This window comes from Anolis sagrei, chromosome 3 (genome assembly GCF_037176765.1).
Source record: "Anolis sagrei isolate rAnoSag1 chromosome 3, rAnoSag1.mat, whole genome shotgun sequence".
NCBI classification, from domain to species: Eukaryota; Metazoa; Chordata; class Lepidosauria; order Squamata; family Dactyloidae; genus Anolis; species Anolis sagrei.
The window spans coordinates 188,210,456-188,235,903 of NC_090023.1; the positions used below are offsets into that span (position 1 = coordinate 188,210,456).

Consider the following 25,448-nt stretch of genomic DNA (forward strand, 5'->3'; position numbering starts at 1 on the left):
ACCACACTGAATCAGTAGGAGATTTTTTCCTTTCATGCCAGGAGCAACTTGAGAAACTGCAAGTAGCTTCTGATGTGAGAGAATTGGCTGTCTGCAAGGACATTGCCCAGGGGATGGCCGGATGTTTTTGATGTTTTACCATCCTTGTGGGAGGCTTCTCTCATGTTCCCCCCCCCCCCCATGGGGAGCCGGAATCATTTAGACTACTGCAACGCTCTCTACGTGGGGTTGCCTCTGAAGACTGCCCAGAAGCTGCAGCAAGTACAACGTGCAGCAGCCAGATTACTAACGGGTGCTGGGTACAGGGAGCACACCACTCCGCTGTTACACCAGCTCCACTGGCTGCCAATTAGCTTCCGAGCACAATTCAAAGTGCTGGTGTTAACCTATAAAGCCCTAAACGACTCCGGCCCGGTTTACCTCTCCGAACGTATTCTTCCCTACGAACCATCAAGATTACTAAGATCGTCTGGAGGGGCCCTGCTCTCGGTCCCACCGGCCTCACAAGCACGGCTGGTGGGGACGAGGGACAGGGCCTTCTCGGTGGTTGCCCCACGACTCTGGAACTCTCTCCCACCAGAGGTTAGAACCACCCCAACAATCCTGACATTCAGGAAACAGGTGAAGTCGTGGTTATGGAGACATGCTTTCAAAGAATGAGACAATGATCTGGATGGAAGACGGTGTATATTCAATTTTAGTATGACGACTGACCACTGTAGTTTTAAATGTATGTGCTTTTTTAATGTTTTATTGTAATGTGTATTTTGATATTTTACCGATAGTATGTGTTTTTATGGTTGGAAACCGGGCTGAGTCCCTCTTATGAGGTGAGAAGCTTGGTATATAAAACTTTGAAATAAATAATAAATAAATAAACTGACAGAGGTAGCTCATCCTCACTCTCCCCAGATTCGAACCTGAGAACCTATCAATCTACAATCCTGCCAGCACAAGGGTTTAACCCGTTGCACAACCGGGGGCTCCTAGCAGGAGATTACCATAGGCTTTGCAGGGGAGTAGGCTGGTGAATGAACTAGATACAGTTGCATCCCCTTCAGTGGCCACAACATCTGATCACTGGACATAGGACAATTGTGTTTGTGTCATGTCAGGAGAAAGTGATTATTTGAAATAGTGTCATTGATATTTGAGGGGTGTGTGTGTGTTGAGAAATATGCAATTTGCAACAAACAACATTATGAAAAATCTCATTCATAAATTTGTTCAGCATGATTATTGCCATGGCTGATACCTACCATTTTCACTCCAAATGAATTTTATCTGACTAAGGCCCCTTCTACACTGCCATATAATCTGGATTATCAAACCAGATAATGCAAATTATCTGCTTTGAACTGGATTATCCGAGTCTACACTGCCATATAATCCAGTTCAAAGCAGATAATCTGAATTTTATATGGTCTAAATATCACTCTCAGTTCCCACTGCATTATGTCCTACCACAGATTGTTAAATTCTCCATATAACAGCGTGATGCATCCTTAAGTATCATATATGATTGTATTTTAATGTATTTTGTGTATTAGTGCATTATGTGATGTGATATTTTAAACTATTGTTTATGAATCTTTTGTTGTGAACTGGCCTGAGTCCCTCTGCGGAGGTTGAGAAGACTGGTATATAAAAGTTCTAAATAAATAAATAAATAAATCTCCTCTCACTATGAACAGTCCATTAATGCAAATATAATTTAAGCCAATTTCTGGTAGTCAGTGAACCTACTGCTGTTTTTCATTTACAGTTTGGAATTTAAGTTGTTGCATTTGGATACATTTCTTCCATTTAACAAGATAACCTGCCAGGCTATGGTGACAGAGGTTAATGGTGCCATTATTAGTTATTAACATAGTGCTGGGCATATGTACTAATCAGTGGTGGCTCTTAGACTGACTATTATTCCCCATAAAAAAATCTTTACGCATTAGGTTCAAGCGTGTCAACAACATTCCCTTGGCTATAGGTAATTCATTATCAATAAACATGCATTTTCCTCCCAGATCTTAATTTGCTGAAATGTTGCTCCAAAAAGTGTGAGTGCTTTTTCAAACCACCTTTCTTATGATATTTTCAGCATATATCATGTATTTATGTGTGTTGCCTACTTTCCAAGTGATGAGAAGCAGTGTTCACCTACTTGTATGTGAGCAATCCTTTGACCTGAGACTATAGGAAGAAAGAGAAATTTAAACATAGGCCAACACTCCTTTTTCTACCGACGTAAGTAAATAAGTCCTTTTTATTGTTTTTAATGTCCCTGGCAAGGCTGAGCTCATTTTGCACTTTAGCCTTGTGAATCTTTTCCCTACAGGAGTTGGTTATTCCTTTGAATTCTTCTTTGGTGATTTCTCCCCTTTTTCACTTCTTGTACTTATCTGTTTTGAGCCTTAGCCCAGTTAGAAGTCCTTTGGCCATCCATTCTGGCTTCTTTACACTTGTCTTATTTTTTCTCTTTGTTGGCACTCTGTGCAATTGAGCCTTGAGTATTTCACTCTTGAAAAACTCCCATCTATCCTTAATTCACTTGTCTTTTAGTGTCCACGGAACGCCACTCAGTATATCCTTCATTTTTCTGAAGTCAGCTCTCCTAAAGACCAGAATGTGGGTTTGACTTGTCTTAGTTTTGGCCTTCCTTTGTATCGCAAAATGCAGGGGCACATGTTCACTTGCCCCTAAGGATACAACTACTTCGGCTGCATTTATCAGGTCCTCCACATTTGTTAGGATGAGATCGAGAGTAGCTAATACCCTTGTTGCCTCTGTAAATAACCTGTGGTTAACATCTGTTTTCTAAATTTATTTTCTATATTTCTCACACACACCCCCCCGGAAAAGGGGGGGGGCTTTAAATGTTTAACTTCTATATAAATAAAAATGTAATGTTTGTTTGTGATACCATCAGAACTCGAAAACCACTGGGGGAATTGACACAAAATTTGGACACAAGACACCTAACAACCCAATGTATGTCCTATACTAAAAAAAAATTGATTTTGTCATTTGCGAATTGTTGTTGCTGGGATTTATAGTTTACCTACAATCAAAGAGCATTCTCAACTCCACCAGTGATGGAATTGGGCCAAACTTAGCACACAGGGCTCCCATGACCAACAGAAAAAACTGGAAGGGTTTGGTGGACATTGACCTTGAGTTTGGGAATTGTAATTCGCCCACATCCAGAGAGCACTGTGGACTCAAACAATGATGGATCTGGACCAAACTTGGCACGAATATTCCATATGCCCAAATATGAACACGGATAGAGTTTAAGGGAAATAGACCTTGACATTTGGGAGTTGTAGTTGCTGGGATTTATAGTTCACCTACAATCAAAGAGCATTCTGAACTCCACCAATGATGGAATTGAAGCAAACATGGCATACAGGACTTCCATGACCAACAGAACACACTAGAAGGGTTTGGTGGGCATTGGCCTTGAGTTTGGGAGTTGTAGTTCACCTATATCCAGAGAGCACTGTGGACTCAAACAATGATGGATCTGGACCAAACTTGGCACGAATATTCCATATGCCCAAATATGAACACGGATGGAGTTTAAGGGAAATAGACCTTGACATTTGGGATTTGTAGTTACTGGGATTTATAGTTCACTACAATTAAAGAGCATTCTGAAACTCACAAATGACAGAAATGGGGCAAACTTCCCACACAGAACCCCCATGACCAACAGAAAATACTTAAGGCCATCCAGTCCAACTCTCTTCACCAGGGCAGGAAAATGTAATCTGAGCCTTCCTGACAAAGAGCCATCCAGTCATAAATATAGATAGATATGATTCTCTCACACACAGAGAGAGATATAATATCACAGATTTGAAAGAGACCCTTAAAGAAGGACTATGATATGTTGCATATTCCAGAGTAGGCAAACCAGACACTCTCCACATCAACACTGACAAAGAAACAACAAGAAATACTGTTTACTCACAAGCATAAAGGAATTATATATATTAGAAACCAACACTTTCTCATTACTTTATTTTCCAGATCACCAGACTGGGCCACAGCAACGCGTGGCAGGGGACAGCTAGTTTTTTTTCTAAATGTTTAACTTGTTTCCATGACTTTTCTCAGTAGCTATCTTCTGCTAATAGTATCTTGCATTCTGCAAAATCTTTATTTATTGATGTGCTTTCCTTCTTTCTCCAGTTTTCACACCACCTTTCTCAGTGTCCATCTTTGTGAATGAAATGTTCAAAATATAAGTTGAACTGATAAGGAGGTAAAAGAGAGCCTCACCAATTGGAAACCAGTGGCCTCATGTCCCAAGTATAGGTTATGCTTTAGGATAATCAAATGAGCAATCCATTGTTTTTCAAAAGCGGCAAAATCAAAAACTTTACTATAGTCTGAAAAGCAGAAGCTGCATTTCCTCAGAAATTTTTGGTGTGCTCTATTATCCTATGCATGTCGGCAATATGATCTTGGATGTCTCACTCCATATATGGTAGAAGTCCGTTGCAGAATTTTGAGCATCACTTTGATTGCAAGAGAGATCACTTTGCTTGCATAGATCCTACTTTAGGAGGAAGGTGGTATATAAATAAAAAAGAAAATGGATAGAAACAAACAAATAAATAAAATAATATATGAAATAGTCGTGCTGTTATCTCAATCTCTGGTGTTCCCTTTCTTGGGGATTGTAATTTGTATCAGGTATTTCCAATCTATGGTGTTATCTTTCATATTTGTTGATACGTTTTATTTAGAATTTGAGTGGATACTGTCTTGGTTGCTTGAAATAACTCTATTGGTAAGCCATATGTTCCTGGTGATTTATTTCTCCCAAGTACTTTGAGTGTTGCTTCCACTTCACTTTCTAAAATTGTGAGTTCATCTTCAAACGGTTTTTCTTGAAATAAATCTGACATCTGTTAATCCTAAAAATACTAGCACTCAGCATCATCTAATGTAGCTGAACAGGAGAGAAAAATGTTACATTTTCTTGTCCATACACAATAGATAACTAAATGACTTAGAATGGCAACCTGTATTGCAGTTACAGATTAATAGCATTGGGTTGAATATATGTAATGGTTCTGTATACATTTATATATTGCATATTAATTGTGGCATTATTGCCATGATCACAGTTGCACCCTGAATGCAACTTTAAACTCCAGGGATTTGGTCCAAGTGATGAAGGTCTGTTTATTGGAGTCGAGGAGAATGATGTTCCCAGACCCCTTTTGTCACCAAGCAAAGCTGTGACAATCAGAAGTAGGACCCATTTGCAATCTGTTGTTGCACCATGGATCATTGATAGGAGTAGGCTGGAAATATCATTCTGCTGTCACCTGTTTATCAACAGAACATAACTCCTTCATTCAGAGCAGCCATTGGCTAAGGTTGGAGGAGACGCTACTTAGTTTTGCATTCGTAGCTAAGTTGGTGATGTAGGAGTTTGGTCATAAATCTCTTCCGTAGATCTACTAGTGGTCATCAATTTAGACAGTTTTAAAGAAAGATTGGAAAAAATCAAGGAAGATGGGACTAATAATAGTGGCAGCTATATACTGTCTCCAGTACCGGAAACTGTCTACCAGTTGCTGGGAAACATGAGAAAAATGATATAATTGTATTCATGCCCTGCCTGCTGTCAAGTTTCCCATATAACTCTAAGTAGACCACTTGTAGTAAAAGAATGCTGCACTAGATAGACCTTTGCTCTGATCTACATATTTCTTCTTACTCTACTTGAGAGATATTTCCTTCAGAAATTTGGAAAGGGTCTTGAACTCTCAGAGGTTTATTTCCTGACCTTTTGTTCCTATTGAATACACTTCAGCTGATCACAACGAAGTATGGGAAAATAGTCTTCCATAAAAGGAAATGGCATTATTTCAATCGCAACATTTTAATTAGATATGTGGATAGGTAGGTAGGTAAAAAATGTCCCCTGACATTAAGTCCAGTCATGTCTGATTCTGGGGGTTGGTGCTCATTTCCATTTCTAAACTGAAGAGCTGGCGTTGTCTGTAGACACCTCCAAGGTCATGTGGCCAGCATTACTGCATGGAGTGCTGTTACCTTCCCGCCAGAGTGGTACCTATTGATCTCACATTTGTATGTTTTCGAACTGCTAGGTTGGCAGAAGCTGGGGCTGATAGCGGAAGCTCACACCGCTCCTCGGATTCGAATCTGTGACCTTTTGGTCAATAAGCTTAGTGGTTTAACCCACTATGCCACTGGGGGCTCTGTGGATAAGTAGTGTTTTTACCCAAAGTACGTTCAAGACTTTTAAAGAACAGAATAAAACCCAGAATGGATTCACTGCATGCCTGACATGAAGGCCACCAACTGTCACAGTTGATAAGATAGTTATGCTGTCAATCGGCTGATTGTGTCAAAGTTTTAATTGTTGTTCATAATGTTTAATGTGTTCTGTTTTATGGTGGTGGTTGTTAAGCTATAATGGTTTAGGTATGGCTCAAGCCTGGAGGAAGACGGTAAATCTATTCAATATAACTAGCCACATTTTTTAAAAGTGAGCTTGTATCAGCAATTCACAAAGAACAAACGAATATAAGAATCTATGAAGAGAAGGGAGCAAGGAATTGTGATTGTCTAAATATTACTCCTATGATAGTAGCCTCAGGTAGTAAACAGGAATGCCAGATACGGAAATATCACCACAGACTAAACAGCAGCATATAAGATGATGCATAGGTTGAAAAAAAAAGCTAAATTAAAAATAACTTTTCCAATAGCACAAATACTCATGGCACTGCAAAATTTGGAGCAATGTACAATCCATTCAGGGATTCCAAGCAAAAAATTATCTCCCCGACCTCAGTTTATTGGTCTTTCATATCCACAGATCCTGCATCTTTTAAATTCAGTCGTCCACTGCTTGAAAATATTATTTTTAAAAATCTTTAAAAAGTCTTGATTTTGCCATTCTATAGAAGGGCATTGAGCATCAACAGATTTCAGTATCCATGTGGGCCCCTGAAAATGCCAAGTGCCCACTGCAGATGCCAAGTGCCCACTGTAATCACTAGTGCTAGAAATGGAAAATATTACTGCAATCTGCTTGGAAAAGTTAGCATTTGGGGCTACAGTTCCTAGAATTTCCCCTGGCTTTGCTATCTTGGGGATTATGGATGATGTATGCGAAAAAGTAACTTTTCTAAACACAAGGTGAAGAATATAAAGGGGGTAATGGACTGTGGTGTATAAAAATGCGGAAGGTCTCAATTGTAAGGCCATAGTTGACATTTTTGCAAATTATTGTCATTAGCAAGTTGAATAGTCAGCACTTTGCAGCTGGGAAGATGGGGGAAGGAACTTAATAATTCCTAGGTATGGAGATACACATTTGGAAATGCATATTTTGTCTTAATATTTAATATGTTTATTAGAAGGATGGATGAACCAATCTGTTTTTCATCTTCATCAGTTGCACGTTTTCAGTCATAAGCAGAGATTGGAAATGCATTTTTCCCATCTATGTTCTATAATTTTTCAAAAAAGAAAAAAAAATGCTTTCACATTCTTTTGGCTTGCCGTTTCCCTTAACATTTTTAATGCAATTTCTCAATATATATGCATTTTCATATATAGCTTTCCTCAATATGCACTTTTTCATGCAAATCTCATTTTAACTCAATAATTCAAAGCAACTGAAGACCTCAATATAGATTTTTTAAAAATAATCAAAACCATTTATCTAATCTACTTGGCATTGCAAAATGTGGAACAGGATTCAACCTGCAATCCGAAACTCTTGCATAATGAAACAGAATTGGGGAGGAAGGTTCAGCTGTAGCCTTCAGAATTCTTCACTAGCCAACTTTGTTGAAAATTGTAACGTGCTCAAGATTTGGAGTGAAACATACCTAGCAAGAATTTCAGTTCAGCTCTGACTTAACTGGAATTGATCTTTTTGTGTGTAAACACTTGTGCATGTTGATAGTTGTTCTTACGTATCTTCAAGGTGATTCCAATTTATGGAAACCTTGTCATACTAGCATGAATGACGTCCAGAAGAAACGGACCATGGAATCATGCTAGAAGTCATAGAAAATTCCCAGAGAACACAATTCTAGCATTTCTAGATTATATAGCATTCTATCCCATTGGTATGAACCCAGAAGGAGGTTTGATAAAATGGATCACTGGTCCATTAGGAAAAATTGAATACTTCCCTCTTCCCAGATCATTCCTCCAATCATCACCTGACATAACCAGTCATTTAGCTTCCTGAAATGGTCGAACAGAAGCTCTCCGAAGCTTTAGGTGCTCTTACTGCCTTTTACAGGGAAAGCCAGCTGAATCCTAATCCATCTAAAACACAGACATGTGCTTTTCATCTTTAGAATGGACAAATATCTCAAGCTCTAAGGAATATCTGGGAAGGAATCCCATTGGAGCATTTCAGCACACCAAAATACCTGGGAGTTACCCTGGAACTTGCTCTGACTTACAAGGAGCACTGCTTAAATATCAAGCAAATGGGTGCTAGAAACAATATCATATGATAACTGAGTGGCACAACTTGGGGATCACAGCCAGATATAGTGAAGACATCTGCCCTTGCACTTTGCTACTCTGCTGCATGCCCAGTATGGAATATATCTCACCATGTTAAAACAGTGGATATGGCTCTTATTGAGACATGTCACATTATCACAAGATGCCTACACCCAACATTGCTGGAGGTATTGCATCACCTGATATCCGCCGGGAAGTAGCAGTCAGCAATGAAAGGACCAAGGCATTGACATCTCTGGCCCATTCTCTGTTTGGATATCAGCCAGCATACCAATGCCTTAAATCAAGAAACAATTTCATAAGATCTACAGAGATATTCGCAGAAACACCTCAGCAATCAAGAGTCCAAAAGTGGCTGGTAAAAACCCAGAACCTCAATCAGTGACTGATACTGATTATGTAAGCCTCATGTAAGCTGCACCGAGTCCCTTGGGAGATGGTAGCGGGGTATAAATAATAATAATAATAATAATTATTATTATTATTATTATTATTATTATTCTGAATGAGAAACTCCACCTGGGAACACAGAAGACTGGGCAACTTGGAAGGCGCTGAACAGACTGCGCTCTGGGATGATGAGGTGCAGAGCTAACCTTAAGAAATGTGGTTACAAAGTGGGGCCCGCAACATGCGAGTGTGGAGAAGAGCAAACCAAATACCAGTTACTACAATGCAATTTGAGCCCTGCTATATGCACAATGGAGGACCTTTTCACAGAGACATCACAGGCACTCCAATTGGCCATCTTCTGGTTAAAGGATCTTTAGCATAATGCCAAGTTTCTAACTTTATTTGTGGTTTTTTTTAATACATTATAACTGTATTTTCAATTTGCTTCTGACTAAATAAATAAATAAATAAATAAGCTTCCTCCTCAGTCAATGTTTTCATCTTATCTTTGTGAAATTCAGCAGAAGTAATGGAGTGCTGGAATATATAGATAGGGCAAGGCAGGCTGCACTTGAGCAGAGACTGAAGTAAGGCAGAATGAAAGCTTCTTGAATCAATGTAAGAAGTGTGTTCAGTTCAATTAGATATTCAGGTGTCATTTCATATTTGTGGGTTCACAGATTTGATTACTCACAGAATTTTGCTTTTGAAAAAAAGTTCTTTATGGGCACTTCTATTTCCTCAGCCTCCACCAGACTTTGACTACAGAATCACAATAGAGGACCTGGAAATGCCTAAATAATTTTTATAGGGAAAAAGTAGTGTTCATAATTTGTATTTCCACTTTCTGCAGAGTTCCCATGAAAGTTGTATATTCTTCAGTGCTGCAAGGGAGGTAATTCATCTTGCTATCAGTGGCCCAACGTACAAGTGGTGATGGGTACCAACCACCATAGTGAGCAAGTTAAACTGCAGTGAGATCTACTGCAAATTCTGCAATACAGAGAAGTCCTTTTTCAGAAGATGCCAGTGCTGCTCCACTTCAGGTCGGAAAATATCCCACACCAGTCCTTGTAACTCATTATCTTCCTCTGGAGACAATTTAATTGTGAGGCCAAGAAACACCATCCACCACCAGAGAAGACATTTGTCTAATATTAATTAACTCTTGAGTTGAGCAGAAATAATTGTGTTTGAGCAGGATTGAAGATTCTCGCTCACTGGAGCAGTTGGGGAAATAATTCACCTCTGAGAATTTCAAGCAATTATTTTCCCATTTAGATTGACTCAGTTTTGAGTTTTTAAATAACACTGTTATATTGTCAATAAGGTTTAATTGTTTCTTGATGAACAATAAAGGAATATCTATAAACACAACTATGCCCAGGAGCTGCTTTGGGCTTTTTTTTTTTTTCAAATGTAAGGACACATACTATTCCTGATTGGAAAAAAAAACTAACTCATCATGCATGTTTCCTTTTTAAAACTATGACAAAATGTTTGTTGAAGGCCAGTCAACTTCTCTATGTTTTCTTACTTCTACAATGAAATAATAGTGTGGCCTAAACTCAACTGTTAATCCCAAATGTAGGACACCTATTGAATGAATAGGAACTTGGATTTGGATGGGAATATTTTAATAAATCAAACACAGAAATAGTCCTTAGAATGTACTCTTTAACTATCACTATTCATTTTTCCACATAATCACCAGACAATTGGATACATTTCTGCCAACCATGAACAAGTTTTCTGAAGCCATCACGGAAGAAGTTGACACTCTGTTTCCGCAACCAGCATTTCACAGTTCTCTCAACATCTTCATCAGAAGCCTAATGATGTCCTCGTAGATCTTCTTTCATTATCGGGAACAGATGGAAGTCAGATGGTGCTAAATTTGTACTGTATGGAGGATGTCATACAGTGGTGAGATCCAGTCTCTGAAGTTTCAAATCTGTGCATTTACTTTTCAGGCGTTAGCATCCTGGGTACCCATTGTGCACAGATCTTCCGATAGCCAAGCAAAGCAATAATGTGACCCACACGTTCTTGTGAAATGCTGATTATGCTTGAAATTTCTCTCTGAGTGATACGACCATCGTCCTGAATCAATCTGTCAGCCTTTTGCTTGTTAAACTCAGTGGTTGCTGTCACAGGACGTCCAACTCTTTGTTTCTCACGCAAGTCAGATGTTCTTGCCTCAACATCTTTAAATTTATTCACCCAATGACGCACAGTACTCACATCAACACAATCACCATAAACAGCTTGCATTCTCTGATGAATCTCCTTTGGGGTGACACCTTCTGCTGTCAAGAATTCAATGATTGCACGTTGCTTAAGTCTCATTGACCGACCGTCTGCGCAGGATTCCATACTTCTCATTTTAACAATGCAACCATTCAATGTTAAGGCTTCCTGCCAAAATGGGACTGTAGAGGAGAGTCTACTGAACAAGCCAGTACCTGCTGCATATCAGTACTGCCATCTGTGGAGGAGTTACGAAGGTGGAGGCATTACTTTTCACTCAACCGTTGTATAATTACAACATTTCATTTGCAGCATATGCTTGACTTACATTTTCAAGATTGTGAAGAATACCGGAAGAAGCTGAGAAAAGCATTGCTCCTAGAGCTTGGAATTAATTTGCTAAATATTAATTTGTTAGCTTACAATCCAGGATAAATTTTTTTTACCAAAGCCTTTAAAACCCATGATTTCAATCATTGTATTGTCAACAATATTAATGGTTTGAGTAACAACTCATGCTTCACATTAATTTATTGTTTTGGGGTATTATGGGTATTATGGGGAGGGGGGGATAGCAGCCATTTATCCAACCAGTGTTGCTTAGTTAATCTGCTGGGACAGATTCTTGTTCTTCCTGGTGCAGGGAGTGTGATAATATATAGTTGTATTTCTCAGTGAAAAAGAAAATTTTATTTGACTTTCAGTGCTGTGAGATGAAATGGTTGTGATGAAGGTAATTTAGAGCAGGCTTCTTTTTAACTTTTTTCATTCTTGACCTCTTTCTACCTGAGAAGTTTTTGTGTGATTCTAGAACAGGTATAAAACAGGTATAAAAATAGAACATTTACTGAAAATAAATCAGCATTTGCAAGGCTTGCTAAACAGGCTGGTTTTCCCTTTTGTGCAGCATAGTTGAAGCATTTTCTGTAGAGTCCACTTTATCACACGAGGTGAATTTAATGTCCTAACACGCTGCCAGACACTTCCTCCTCAAAGGCCCAGGCTGCTCATCACACAATGTACAATGACTTCCAATGGGTGTTGTGACTCAGCTGGAACCACAGACACAGACTGTTGTGGCTCAGATGGGGTCTCAGAGTGACTCTGATGAGGATGATGGGATTCAGGTTCACAATCAGGTTCAAAATGTTCCTGTTGTAGACAATGAGGAACAGGGTGTGCAAGTTCAGTTTCCCACAACAGAGAATGATGTTTTTGATACTGAAATCAGCCAAATGCAAATTGACTCAGAAAAGGAGGACAGTTCTCAGCCTGATAGTAAGCAAGAAGGCAACCAGGCTGACACTAATGAGCTGCCTGACCTTAATGAAATGGGAATCTTAGATCAGGCCGACCATTTGGAATTCAGAATTCGAAGGAGTGTGAGAATAGCTAACAAGAAGGAGGTTAGAGGCCAAAGAAATGCTTTCATGTATTGCAAAGGGTATTAATCAGTGTGTTTGGAAACAAACCTTTGTCAGAGCAACTTCTCATTCAACCAAGCAGCTTGTGCTCGTTTGCCTGGATTATCTTGTAGTTCCTGTGTCCATGGTCTTGGGACTTTGTCATGTTCTCATGAGATTTTGTTTTGTTGGTGCCTCTTGGAATCCTGCTTTACAGTGCTATGTTTTATTGATCTTGTGGAACATTACTTGCTTTTAAGAACTTTTTATCTTTTACTTTTCAATAAACTACAAAGACTTCAGTCCATGTGCAGTTTGGTGATTTCAGCAAGGTGAATCTATTCTGAGGTGCGACAATGGGGCTCTATGGAGGAAGCATCTTGGCCAGGCTTTCGTTTTGGGGGCGGGGGGGGGGGGGGTAATTTTTTTTCAGGGGGGTTTCGGGGGGGCTGAGTTTCAGGGGGGGCTGAGTCTGAGTGAAAGAGGGTCTAGCCTAGCAAACCTTTTGTATCATTACCCCAATACCCTCATGCATATGGGATATATTGAGTATGGTGATCAGATCATGATATGAATAAACATAACAGTTTAAATAATGCACCAGTAAGGCCTGTTCACGAACCACCATGAGAATTTCGGGGGGAGGGGGGCTGAAGCCCCCCGAGCCCCCCCCCCCCCCCGGCTACATGCCTGATCCTGGCAGCATGATAGGACACTTCTCTCAGAACATGGGAGACTTCCTGTGTTCCATAGACAAGCACGGAGCCAGTGTGGGAGGAAGCTGTACTGCAACACATGGGATGGGGATGTGGCAGCTGTGGGTGAGGCATGGTGCTGGGATAGCTCTGCTGCCTCACTGATTCGCCTTGGAGGGTGGTGAATTGCCCCAAGGGACCTCATCCATGTGATGAAGTCCTTAAGCACTGCATGTTGTTGCTAACCGATTTGTGTAAATGAGTGGCATTTACTGTTGGCAATTTTTTCATGACCCCAACATTGAGCTAAGGAACCCCATTGGGGTGAGGACCCAGTTTAAGAAGCAGTGGTTTAGAGACACTGCAATGTAGTAAGACACTCCCTTGGCATTGCATTCTGGGGAAATCAAACTTGAAGGCAATTGTGGGTGGTTACCAAGAGCACCCTCACTGTACAAAATAAGTACCATTACAAGTTACTGCATCCTTTGTAATTCATCAAAGCCAAGCTCCGATTATGCCTGTTGTAAAGGTTATGTAAGGACTGATTCATTAAAGTCTTTTGTGTATGCACTCTTTTCTTTCCAGATAGGCAGGCTTTCTTTTGAAACATCTAAATATGGTTCCCTGCAGGTTTGATCAGTTAGTGAGACAAAGCAGAAGACCAACTTTTAAAAAAAAACACCAACGTTAATCCACTGATGCTTATATGTGCAGTGATATTTGGGGGAGGGGAAGAATGCACTGACCTTTTGAAAATGTGCACACTATATAGAAGTTCATTTCTCTTAGACTCTTTCATAATACACCACTTTTTTTTTTCATATGATGGCATTTGCTTCAAGCATTTCATCCACTTTGCATCTCTTAGGAATGTCTGACAGATGTTTGCCAGGTATACCTGCCTGTGCTGTGAAATTCCATTGATTACAATGAAGCATCCATTTGAGTTGAAAATGATCTTACTGGAATTCCAGCAGAGAAAAGGTTAGTTCCTTTTACACGACTTCTGTTCCTGTGGTTATGTCATTTCCTTGCTAACATTTGTCTTTGTTGAATGCCATCTTTAGAAGAGACGTGATCAATGCGTACATCTCAGCATACTCTTTTTGGCTTTGTGGCCCTTTCATGCCCTCCTTTGGAGATGCAGGACAGCATTGAAATGTATTCATTAGCCCGTGTTCTGCAAATAATCCATGACCTACCGGATGATAGTCTGTGAAACTGTCTTTGAATGCTTCTTTTCCTTGGAGACAGTGATTGCATGTTTACTTCATGAAATCAAGTTTATATTCTTTCCCCCTTAGCTTTAAACTGGAGTCTGAAGATACAACCTGCTTTCAAATAATATTTTCTGCTCCTTTTTAATGGCTTCTGTTTAGCTAGTTGCATATATATAATATATACACACTAGCTCTACCCGCTCCGCGTTGCTGTGGCCAACTTTCCCTTCCTCTTCCTCTCCTTCCTTTCTCTCCTTGCTTCCCTTTTTTTCTTTCCTTCTCTCCTTCCTTCTCTTCCTCTTCCTTTCCTCCCCCACCCCCTTTCTTTCCCTTCTTCTTTCTCCCCTTTCTTCCTTCTCTCTACCTATTCTTGGGCTGTAACTCCCAGTAGTTCTCCTGATCCATCTATCTACCTACCTATCTAACTGGAGGATTGTTGGGAGTTGCAGTCTAGGAATAGGAAATTGGAAATATGCAGGGATTGGGATGTTCTCAAATAAATCAAAGGAGAAGAAAGCTTGCAGCTTGGAAGCAGTACATTTGGATCATCCTCCTCTCTTAAAGGGCCTTGTCTAGGGGATGCTGGGAGCTGTAGTTCAGAAGAGACTGTAGTTATGCTACTCTGTGTGGGGTTTTTTTGCCAAGCAAGTCATTTTTGCACATGCGGTGTAGCATCTTTTTCCTTTTTTTGGCTTTTAAAGTCTCTTCTGCTGTGTTTTTCAGTGTTTTTATGAGTGATGGTCATTCATTGGCCTGATAGGTGTATTGTGTCCAAATTTGGTGTCAATTCGTCCAGTGGTTTTTAAATTATGTTAATCCCACAAACTAACATTACATTTATATATAACTAGCCATCCCCTGCCATGCGTTGCTGTGGCCCAGTTTGTGTATATGTGTATATATGTATATATTTGTGTATATGTGTATGTATGTGGTTTTGAGCATGAGTTGTAATGGGTTTTTTTTTGGCTTTTTATGTCTCTTCTGCTGTGTTTTCCAGTGTTTTTATGAGTGATGGTCACTCGTTGACCTGATAGGTGTATTGTGCCCAAATTTGGTGTCAGTTCATCCAGTGGTTTTTGAGTTATGTTAATCCCACAAATGAACATTACATTTTTATTTATATAGATGGGCTGGGATCCAAGGTTATTTATGAAATGCCCTGTGATATGTTTCTCTCTGCTTTTTTGTGATCGACAGGGGTGTCCCAAGACATTCCTCTGCCTGAGGAAAAGAACAATATGGTATTCTCCACTTCCTGGCCATATATATGTGTTACCTAGACTATTGTTTGAATCAGGTCAGCATTGGTAAAACAGCAACATCCTCCACCATGCTTTAGGACAACAGACCTGGTTAAGAGGCACATAACAGGAAGAGTGGTTTGCAGAGCTTTATCTTCTCCCTCTCTTCTATCATCTTTCCACTAGAAGCAATTGCCTCATTTGGACCTATTTTCTGCCTTCTGCTAACTGAATGATGGCCATCAGCTATATTGTAGTGTTTTTCTTATAGTGTAAAATAAGGTGAAGGGCAGAGTTGGAGAGAGACGTCAAGATCATAGAATAATAAGATGCTCCAGAAAGAGGAAATAACTTATACACACTTACCCCAGGGCCCTCCATTGTGGAAATACACCAGATCTGGTTGCGATTTGGTTTGGATTCATCAGACTTTATCACATGAGGCCAAAATGGCATTGAAGCTTCCCGCTATTAATATCTCCCTTTTTATTGATGGGTGAAACCCATTGATAGCTCATATTCCCAACACCTATTTTGTGTGATGGGTCCGTTCTGCTTCTATGCTGGCATGTCAGAGGTAAATTGATATTAAAGGGTGGGATCCTCCTCCTGCGCCATTCTCCACACACATACGCCCTATTCCTTCTGCAATAAACATATATGTTTTTGATTTCAACCTCAAGATTGCTTCACAAGATGGCTCCTTTGAACTGTCATTCTAGGTAATAGTCAGAAATAGACTCAGCCTAATAATGCTACTGACACCAGAAAGTTGGTTTAGCTGCTGTCGGTTTCACCTTCATCCGAGTGGTCATTTGGATGAACAACCTTATTTTTGTATTGTTGGCTGGAATTTATTTATTTATTTATTTCATATCAAAAGCATTGCATAAATTAGTATAAAACCGATAAAAATAGGAGTGCAGGTGGCTAAATATCTTTTGACCAAAAACAGGCAACAGCAACAGCATTGTCTGTAGCCTCCAACAATTCTTCCTCTGTACATGAGACAGGGCATAGTGGACAAGCATAGAGATGTGGAGTTGTCTGTTTTGTTCTACAGTCACAAAAGGTGTGGGATTCTTTTAGATAGTGCCATTTTGCAAGGTTGTCTTTTGTTCTGCCCACTCCACTTCTGAGTGTGTTCAGGGACTCGGAAGTGGCTGGAATCACAGGGTTGTTGTAGGTTTCACCTGCATCTATGGCAAGCATCCTCAGAGGTTGTGAGGTCCTCACAACCTCTGAGGATGCTTGACATAGATGTAGGTGAAACGTCAGGAGAGAATGCTTCTAGAACATGGCCGTATAGCCCAAAAAACTACAACAACCCAACTTTATTTCTGTTAAGGTGGAGTGTGCTAATACTGACGTATTGATATGCAAATATGCAAATATCTGCACAAAAAGAATAAAAATTCAACCCAAGAAAGAACTTGATGGAAATACTTCTCTTCCTTCAACTACTTTTGCCCATCACTAACTATTTCCCCAATGACACAGGGAAGTAATGCCACATGCCTAAGAATGAATCTGGATTTTCTGTAAAACTGCAGGATACAAGACAAGTCTGTGTTAAAATGAATAAAGCCCAAAGAACCACATTGTAGGCAAATTGTCAAAAGGTTGTGTATTAGGATCGCAGCCCCTATGAAGTGAGGAACTTCTAATCATCTTCATGATAATTAGAACTACGTGAAACAGGTTGGTGACTACATCTGAAGTTACAAAATTGGCAACAGGCAGCTGATCTAGTAGGCAATAGAATGGGAAGCTTGATCTGTGGTTCTGCACCAACCTCCCCTTTCTTGATAAAAGTTGTGCCCAGTTTTACTCCAATATGCAGGTCTGGCTATTACTCTCAACACAATGGGTGACAGAGAAGTTGTTACAGGGGTTACACAAAGCTGCAAGGAGCTGGAATGAGAGAATGAATGGCACAACAAGTCAGTGAAATTATTCATTTCTCACTAAAGACAGCAGGGCTGAAGAAAAAGTCAATATCCAATCAGCACTAGTACATGGAATGGGAAGGGGGTACCATCTTGTTATTTGCCTCAGTCAGCAAAATGCTTTAGTCTGGACTTTCCCATATATACCTAATGGCTATATAGGCTTACAAAACTTGGCCACATTTTACCAAGTAATGTCTTAGCTGGGTGCTCTAAAAAATTTGTGAACATCCTGTGGCTCCTCCATGATAACAACAGTCCTGGACAGCAATGGCTCCCAAAGTGACCCATTTAAGGTGAAATCAAGTGTCAAAGAGGGATGTGTTATTGCCCCAACTTTATTTTCCATCTTCATCGCTATGATACTTCATCTTTTTGATGGGAAGCTTCCCACCGGAGTGGAAATCATCTATCGGACAGATGGCAAGCTATTTAACTTCATCAGACTGAAAGCGAAAACGAAGGTTACAACACCATCTGTTATAGAACTCCAATATGCTGATGACAACATCATCTGTGCGCATTCAGAAGCCACTCTAAACACCTTTGCAGAAGCATATGAGAAGCTCGGCCTGTCATTGAACATCGAGAAAACCAAAGTGCTCTTCCAGCAGTCACCAGCCAACCAATGACAGAAAAAAGCTTAATGGTGTAACATTAGAAAATGTTGACCATTTCCGCTACCTTGGCAGCCACCTCTCCACAAAAGTCAACATTAACACTGAAATACAATACTGCCTGAGCTCTGTGAGTGCAGCATTTTTCCGAATGAAGCAGAGAGTGTCTGAGGACCGTAGGGATACCAAGGGCTTTTTAATAAAGCTATTGTCCTCTCAACCCTGCTATATGCCTGCGAGACGTGGACTGTCCAGACATCACATGCAACTCCTGGAATGATTCCATCAGTGCTGCCTCCAGAAAATCCTGCAAATCTCTTGGGAAGATAGGAGGACAAATGTCACCGTGCAGGAAGAAGCAAAGACCACCAGCATTGAAGTGGTGGTCCTCCTCTATCAACTCCGCTGAACCAGCCACATTGTCTGGATGCCCGACAACCATTTTTCCAAAGCAGTTGCTCTACTCCAAACTCAAGAACAGAAAACGGGATGTTAGAGGACAGGAAAATTTATTATTTATTTATTACAGGTACTTTTACCCCGCCCTTCTCAACCCCCGAGGGAGGACTCAGGGCGGCTTACAAAAAAGGCACAATTCGATGCCTATACACTTTACATAAAATATACAAAACCAAAGTTAAAAACAGTTATCACAATTAAAACAATCCACAACTAGTACATAACACATCATATAAAAATAATATAAAAACTATTCTCGTGCTCAGCGTTCCGTCTTTCAGAGTTCTATAGTTCTAATCCATTAATCATTTCCTAATCATTGTCAAAGTTCTTTCTTCATCTGCCCGATTGTCCGAATGCCTGGTCCCAAATCCATGTTTTCAGTTTTTTCCTGAAGGAAAGGGGTGATGTTGCAGATCTAATTTCCCTGGGGAGTGAATTCCACATGTGAGGGGCCACCACCGAGAAGGCCCTGCTCCTCGTCCCCACCAACCTCACTTGTGATAGAGGCGGGGTCAAGAGCAGGGCCTCCCCAGAAGATCTTGGACTCCGGGGTGGGATGTAAAGGGAGATCCGTTCGGACAGATACACTGGGCCGGAACCCTATAGGGTTTTATAGGTCAAAACCAGCACTTTGAATTGTGCTCAGAATTGGATCGGCAGCCAGTGGAGCTGACATAAAAGGGAAAAGAGATTTAAAGATGGGCTCAAAGCCAACCTTAAAAACTCTAGCGTAGACATTGAGAACTGGGAATCCCTGGCCCTTGAGGGCTCCAGCTGGAGGTCAGCTGTGACCAGCAGTGCTGTAGAATTTGAAGAGGCATGAATGGAGTGCGAACAAGATAAACGTGCCAAGAGGAAGGTGCATCAAGCCAACCCTGACCGGGACCGCCTTCCACCTGGAAACCAATGCTCTCATTGCGGGAGATGATGCAGATCCAGAATAGGACTCCACAGTCACCTACGTCACCTATGTACACTGACCTTGGGGGGACAATCCTACTCAGACAACGAGGGATCACCTAAGTAAGTAAGTAAAAGTAAGTACTAAATGCTGCAATGCATACACATTACACTTTCACCGTACTTCATTCTTGGGAAATGTTCTAGGGCTTTTTGATCTGAGAATTATTGAATTAATGTTTCCCTTTGAGTGAAAAAGCAAATGACTATAGTGTATTTATCCCATATGCATTAAGGTGAACAACAACAAAAAAGTATTTTGCATGGCTTTACCCTGATGTTAAGTCAATGAGGTTATTAGATGCAAAGCTATATCTTAATTTCTTTGCTGAGGCAGTTTTGCCTCAGCAAAGGAAAAGGAGACTTAACTGGAAGTCAATGAATAATGATAGTTGCATGCAACAAGTTACTTAATTTAATGCATGTAAGTAGCATAATTTATTGACTTCCCGTTAAGTCTCCTTTCTCTCAGATGGATTCCAGGACTGGGCACAATGCGGAAACCATGGTGAGTGAAGGAATTGAGTTTCAAAGCTTTCTTATTGTTTTAGTCAGTGCCACATATATTGTTGAAAGATAACATTTCAGCAACGAAGTGCTATATTTAAAAATAATACATGACCATCATTATGTGTCTAAAAAGTTTGCATCGCTTTTGTTCTCCAGACAAGGTTGTTCTGCGGGGAATTTTCACCCCCTGACATATGCCAAATTATACAGAAGCTCATCCATCTAATTGCATATCATGTACAGTGACTTTTAGAAGTCTATTTTAAAGTGCCTAGTCTCACAGTAACCTTTAAAATAACGCTTCATCCAAACATAGCACTGCTTTCCCCCCTACCTGCTTCATATTCGTGTCAGCTGCCTATGGCATCATCCTTCTCTTAAGTTTTGTTCTGGCTCATTACAGTAAGATTTCTTTGTTGTCACTTTTTCAAGGCTGCCCCAACTTTCAAACTACCTCACAATGAGAGCTGGCACTGTATGGCTTAAGAACCATGGGTGGCATGTGACCCAATTTCATGTAGCCTTTGTCCCGATTTCAAATGTCCACTATAACATATTGGCTCAGGTGACGACTAGAGTGAGACTGTTCCTTCTCTAGCAGCCCATAGAATCATAGAATCATAGAATCAATGAGTTGGAAGAGACCTCATGGGCCATCCAGTCCAACCCCCCACCAAGAAGCAGGAATATTGCATTCAAATCACCCCTGACAGATGGCCATCCAGCCCCCGCTTAAAAGCTTCCAAAAAAGGAGCCTCCACCACACTCCGGGGCAGAGAGTTCCACTGCTGAACGGCTCTCACAGTCAGGAAGTTCTTCCTCATGTTCAGATGGAATCTCCTCTCTTGTAGTTTGAAGCCATTGTTCCGCGTCCTAGTCTCCAAGGAAGCAGAAAACAAGCTTGCTCCCTCCTCCCTGTGGTTTCCTCTCACATATTTATACATGGCTATCATATCTCCTCTCAGCCTTCTCTTCTTCAGGCTAAACATGCCCAGCTCCTTAAGCTGCTCCTCATAGGGCTTGTTCTCCAGACCCTTGATCATTTTAGTCGCCCTCCTCTGGACACATTCCAGCTTGTCAATATCTCTCTTGAATTGTGGTGCCCAGAATTGGACACAATATTCCAGGTGTGGTCTAACCAGAGCAGAATAGAGGGGTAGCATTACTTCCCTAGATCTAGACACTATGCTCCTATTAATGCAAGCCAAAATTCCATTGGCTTTTTTTGCCGCCACATCACATTGTTGGTTCATGTTTAAGATCTTTTTCACATGTACTGCTCTCGAGCCAGGCATCCCCCATTCTGTATCTTTGCATTTCGTTTTTCCTGCCAAAGTGGAGTATCTTGCATTTGTCACTGTTAAACTTCATTTTGTTAGTTTTGGCCCATCTCTCTAATCTGACAAGATCGTTTTGAATCCTGCTCCTGTCCTCTGGAGTATTGGCTATCCCTCCCAATTTGGGAGATAAAGAGGAAGTCTGGGAGAAAGTGAGAAAAAGAAGGTGACGGTGTATTGCCCAACTGTCCTGATTTGGCAGGGATTGTCCTTATGGGGGACATAATAATCAATTTTTAAATTCCATAGAAAAGAAATTGGAATGAAGATTATTGTGGGAATGAGAGACTTGTCTAAACCTGTTGACAGTATATAGGAGATTCTGTGAATTGCAATTCAAAACTGTTGTTTTCAAATTTGAATGTCCACTCTTGTTACATGTGAACCAATCCCCTTAAACTAGATTCCTGTTTGTGTCAGTGCTAAGTTTGTGTCTGACTGGACAAGGTTTGCTTGTTGCTGTTTATTCGTTCAGTCACTTCTGAGTCTTCATGACCTCATGGACCAGTCCACGCCAGAGCTCCCTGTCGACCATCACCACTTCCAGCTCCTTCAGAGTCAAGCCAGTCACTTCAAGGATGCCATCCATCCATTTTGTCCTTGGTCGGCCCCTCTTTCTTTTTCCTTCCATTTTCCCAAGCATCATTGTCTTCTCTAAGCTTTCCTGTCTTCTCATTATATGGTCAAAGTACTTCATATTTGCCTCTAGTATCCTTCCCTCCAATGCGCAGTCGAGCTTTATTCCCTGATGTATGGACTGGTTGGATCTTCTTGCAGTCCAAGGCACTCTCAGAATTTTCTTCCAACACCACAGTTCAAAAGCATCTATCTTCCTTCATTCAGTCTTCTTTATGGTCCAGCTCCATAGGTTAGTATCAGGAATACCATTACTTTAACTATGTGGATCTTCTAATATCCTTCCCTCCAATGCGCAGTCGAGCTTTATTCCCTGATGTATGGACTGGTTGGATCTTCTTGCGGTCCAAGGCACTCTCAGAATTTTCCTCCAACACCACAGTTCAAAAGCATCTATCTTCCTTCATTCAGTCTTCCTTATGGTCCAGCTCCATAGGTTACTATCGGGAATACCATTACTTTAACTATGTGGATCTTCATTGCCAGTGTGATGTCTCTACTCTGGGTTTGCTAGTATCCCAATTTGCTAGTATCCCAATTTGGAGGTCACAGTATCAGCTGTTTTGGTGCACATTAGGGCAATTGATAGGTGGTGGTTGAATGCTTACATAGTATACATGAACCCTTTAGCTAAATCTGAATCTTTACAGTCATTGCAGCTTTTGGGAGGCAGATCTAGATCTGTGAGCATAGTATCTGGCAATGTGCACCTGAGTAAATTTTATCCATTGGTTGGGGGAAGACTTATCTGTTGAAGACAATTTTTATATTCGTTGGATCAATCCTGATGGGATTCACTGCTCTTGACAATCTTCCAGCTAGTTAAGTGATCACAACCTCCAGATAACATGGACATACAATTAAGTGAGGGCATTCCAGCACTGCTGGTCACAGCTGACCTCCAGCTGGAGCTCTCAAGGGCCAGGGATTCCCAGTTCTGAGTCTCTATGCCAAGTTTTTAAGGTTGGCTTTAAGCTCATTATCCCAGGAGCATCCACATTTTAAAAATGTGGATGTTCCTGGGGGCCCATCTACATACACCCCAGAAAGCATGCAATTTCTGGGTTCAGTATCCAGATGTTCTCCTAGAACGTTCTGTGAAAACACCAGGACATTGTAACCCCCTTCCCCAAATTATTGTTTTGTCAAGCTCATACCCCCTTCCCCATCTTTCTAGACCTTCTGACTGCAGAACCATAGTACAGTATGGATGGTAAAGATGTTCAAATTATTATACCATGCCATCATATGGTATCAACAACTTCTTTCATCACAGAGTAAAATGACTAAAAGGTCATATCAGTAGAAATTAGTGTATCTTTCCAGCACTGATAATGAAATTTTGTTTCATCATAGTTTTAATATAGGTCAAGCAAATGAGCTGGAGAAGATAATTAAATAGCATGATAGTTTACTTAAGGGGGGAGAGAAGGAGAAATAAAAAAATTAAAATTCATCCCGCCTGTGGTTTTGAAGAAGGTTTTTCATAATGATTGCCTTACTTCAGGGGCACAAACCCATGGGTATTGCCACAGTGCTGTGGAGTAAGGCCTAGAGCAATAAGCAAAAGAGAAAAAAAATTAACTAGGAAGAGACTGCAGCTAATAAATATTTGATCAGATACACAAATTCACACAGTTTGATCATGCCTAGAGGAATTTGCCATCATTTATTAACTCGTACAATGTAAATGTACAACTCCATGTTTCTGAAGAAACAGAACATAGCTAAAAGTCATTACCTTTTCTTTTTTCTTTCTCTTTCAACCTAGAATTTTGCCAAAAGTCACAAGCACCTGACATGCTGTCAGACGTCATGCTTATGGGGATGAAAGGAGGGAGTCAAACAAAAGAAGCCACAAAGCCTCTTGCGGAAAGCAAATTATTGTTTCAACAGTATCCCAAACACAGCATGAGCATGCTTCATACAACCCTTTCTCTGCAGAAGGTGAGAAGGATGAAAATTGATGTAGACCAGTTGAGGGCCAAGCTGAATACATTTCTGCAATAAAAAGGAGCCATGAATGAGGACAAACACAAGCTCAACAACAGACTTGGAAGTACAAAGGCACAAGTTTACTAAACATTATAGTTGGTTGGCTTGGCATGAGGCATTGATCTGAGACTGAAGCAAGACACCGAATGGCCTAAAGTATTTGGTTCTGTCTAGCCTCCTGATCCACATCAGGAGACAGCCAAGGAACTGCAACAGCGGAGCTACTTGGACATATAGCCACTGTATGCTTTTGTTATCACCCAGGGTTAGGGGGTTATGACAACTCCTAACCTGTACATTACCCATCATGCTTTACTCCCCATTAATATGTAAGGAGTGTGTAATGAAACCCTTACCTTAGCTAGCTGGCAAAAGCCTAAGGAAGTGGGCCTGGTGAAGCCACAGCATCCATTTTAGAGAAGGGAGGCAAGAATACGCCATCTTGGGTTAGGTTTGCCTTAAGTGAGCGTGTTCTATTCTAGGAGGGAAAGTTAGAAGGCTAGGATTGGTTAGGAAGATGGGGCAGAGCCTAAGTGGTCTGAAGGAAAAAGTGACTTTTAAACTGAGGCTTGAGTTCCCAGTTTGCCAGTTGGAGCTTGGAAAGGGTAGAGTGAAGATGTTGGGTGTTAGTGAGAGCAGTTTGGGTTTTTGAGGAAGAATTTTTTGGGACAGTCTTTGGTCTAGTATTCAGAGTAGCTATAGAAACATATAGCTAGAATACTGTGTGGAGCAGCACCCTGTTAGTGGTCTGTTCTTTTCCTAAAGGAGGCTAGTTCAGGTTTGTGGCTAGTTTCCTAAGGAGAATTTATTGTGGGAATTATGTTCAGAGATTTATTTCCTGAAGTAATTTTCTTTGTTGAAACGTTAAGACTTGTAACCCAGAAGTTTTTAAGATCTTTTCTCAAATGCAACCACAAGTTTTTATACCAGTATTTTACAGAAACCATTAAGCATTTGTACCTGAATATTTCAAGCCTGTTCAATAAACATTCTTGTTATTTTTATCAACTTATACCAGCCTCAGTGTGAATGCCTTTGTGGTCAAAGTGTTATTCAAGTCAGCTTTTAATAGCCTCTAAGATAACTGTAGTGACACAGAGTGTGTTACTGAACAAGCTCTCAATAATATCTCAGCCTGTCTAGTATTAATATGGTGGCAGCTGAAATCTTTTAAGGAATAATGTTAAGTCTCTCAGTTCCAGTGGTTCCCAGTTCCTAACTTTTAAATATTTTGTG

The 25,448-nt window shown here is 40.5% G+C and overlaps 1 long non-coding RNA gene across 1 annotated transcript in view; it reads left to right on the top strand.

Annotated features, from left to right (window-relative positions):
• LOC132769902 (uncharacterized) overlaps positions 1-24,635 on the top strand; it is a 41,517-nt gene extending 16,882 nt beyond the window's left edge. The window contains exons 3-4 of the long non-coding RNA XR_009630937.2: positions 14,151-14,266; positions 23,989-24,635. This is a non-coding gene — a long non-coding RNA (uncharacterized lncRNA). The remainder of the gene's footprint in view (positions 1-14,150; positions 14,267-23,988) is intronic.
• The last annotated feature ends 813 nt before the right edge of the window (positions 24,636-25,448 follow it).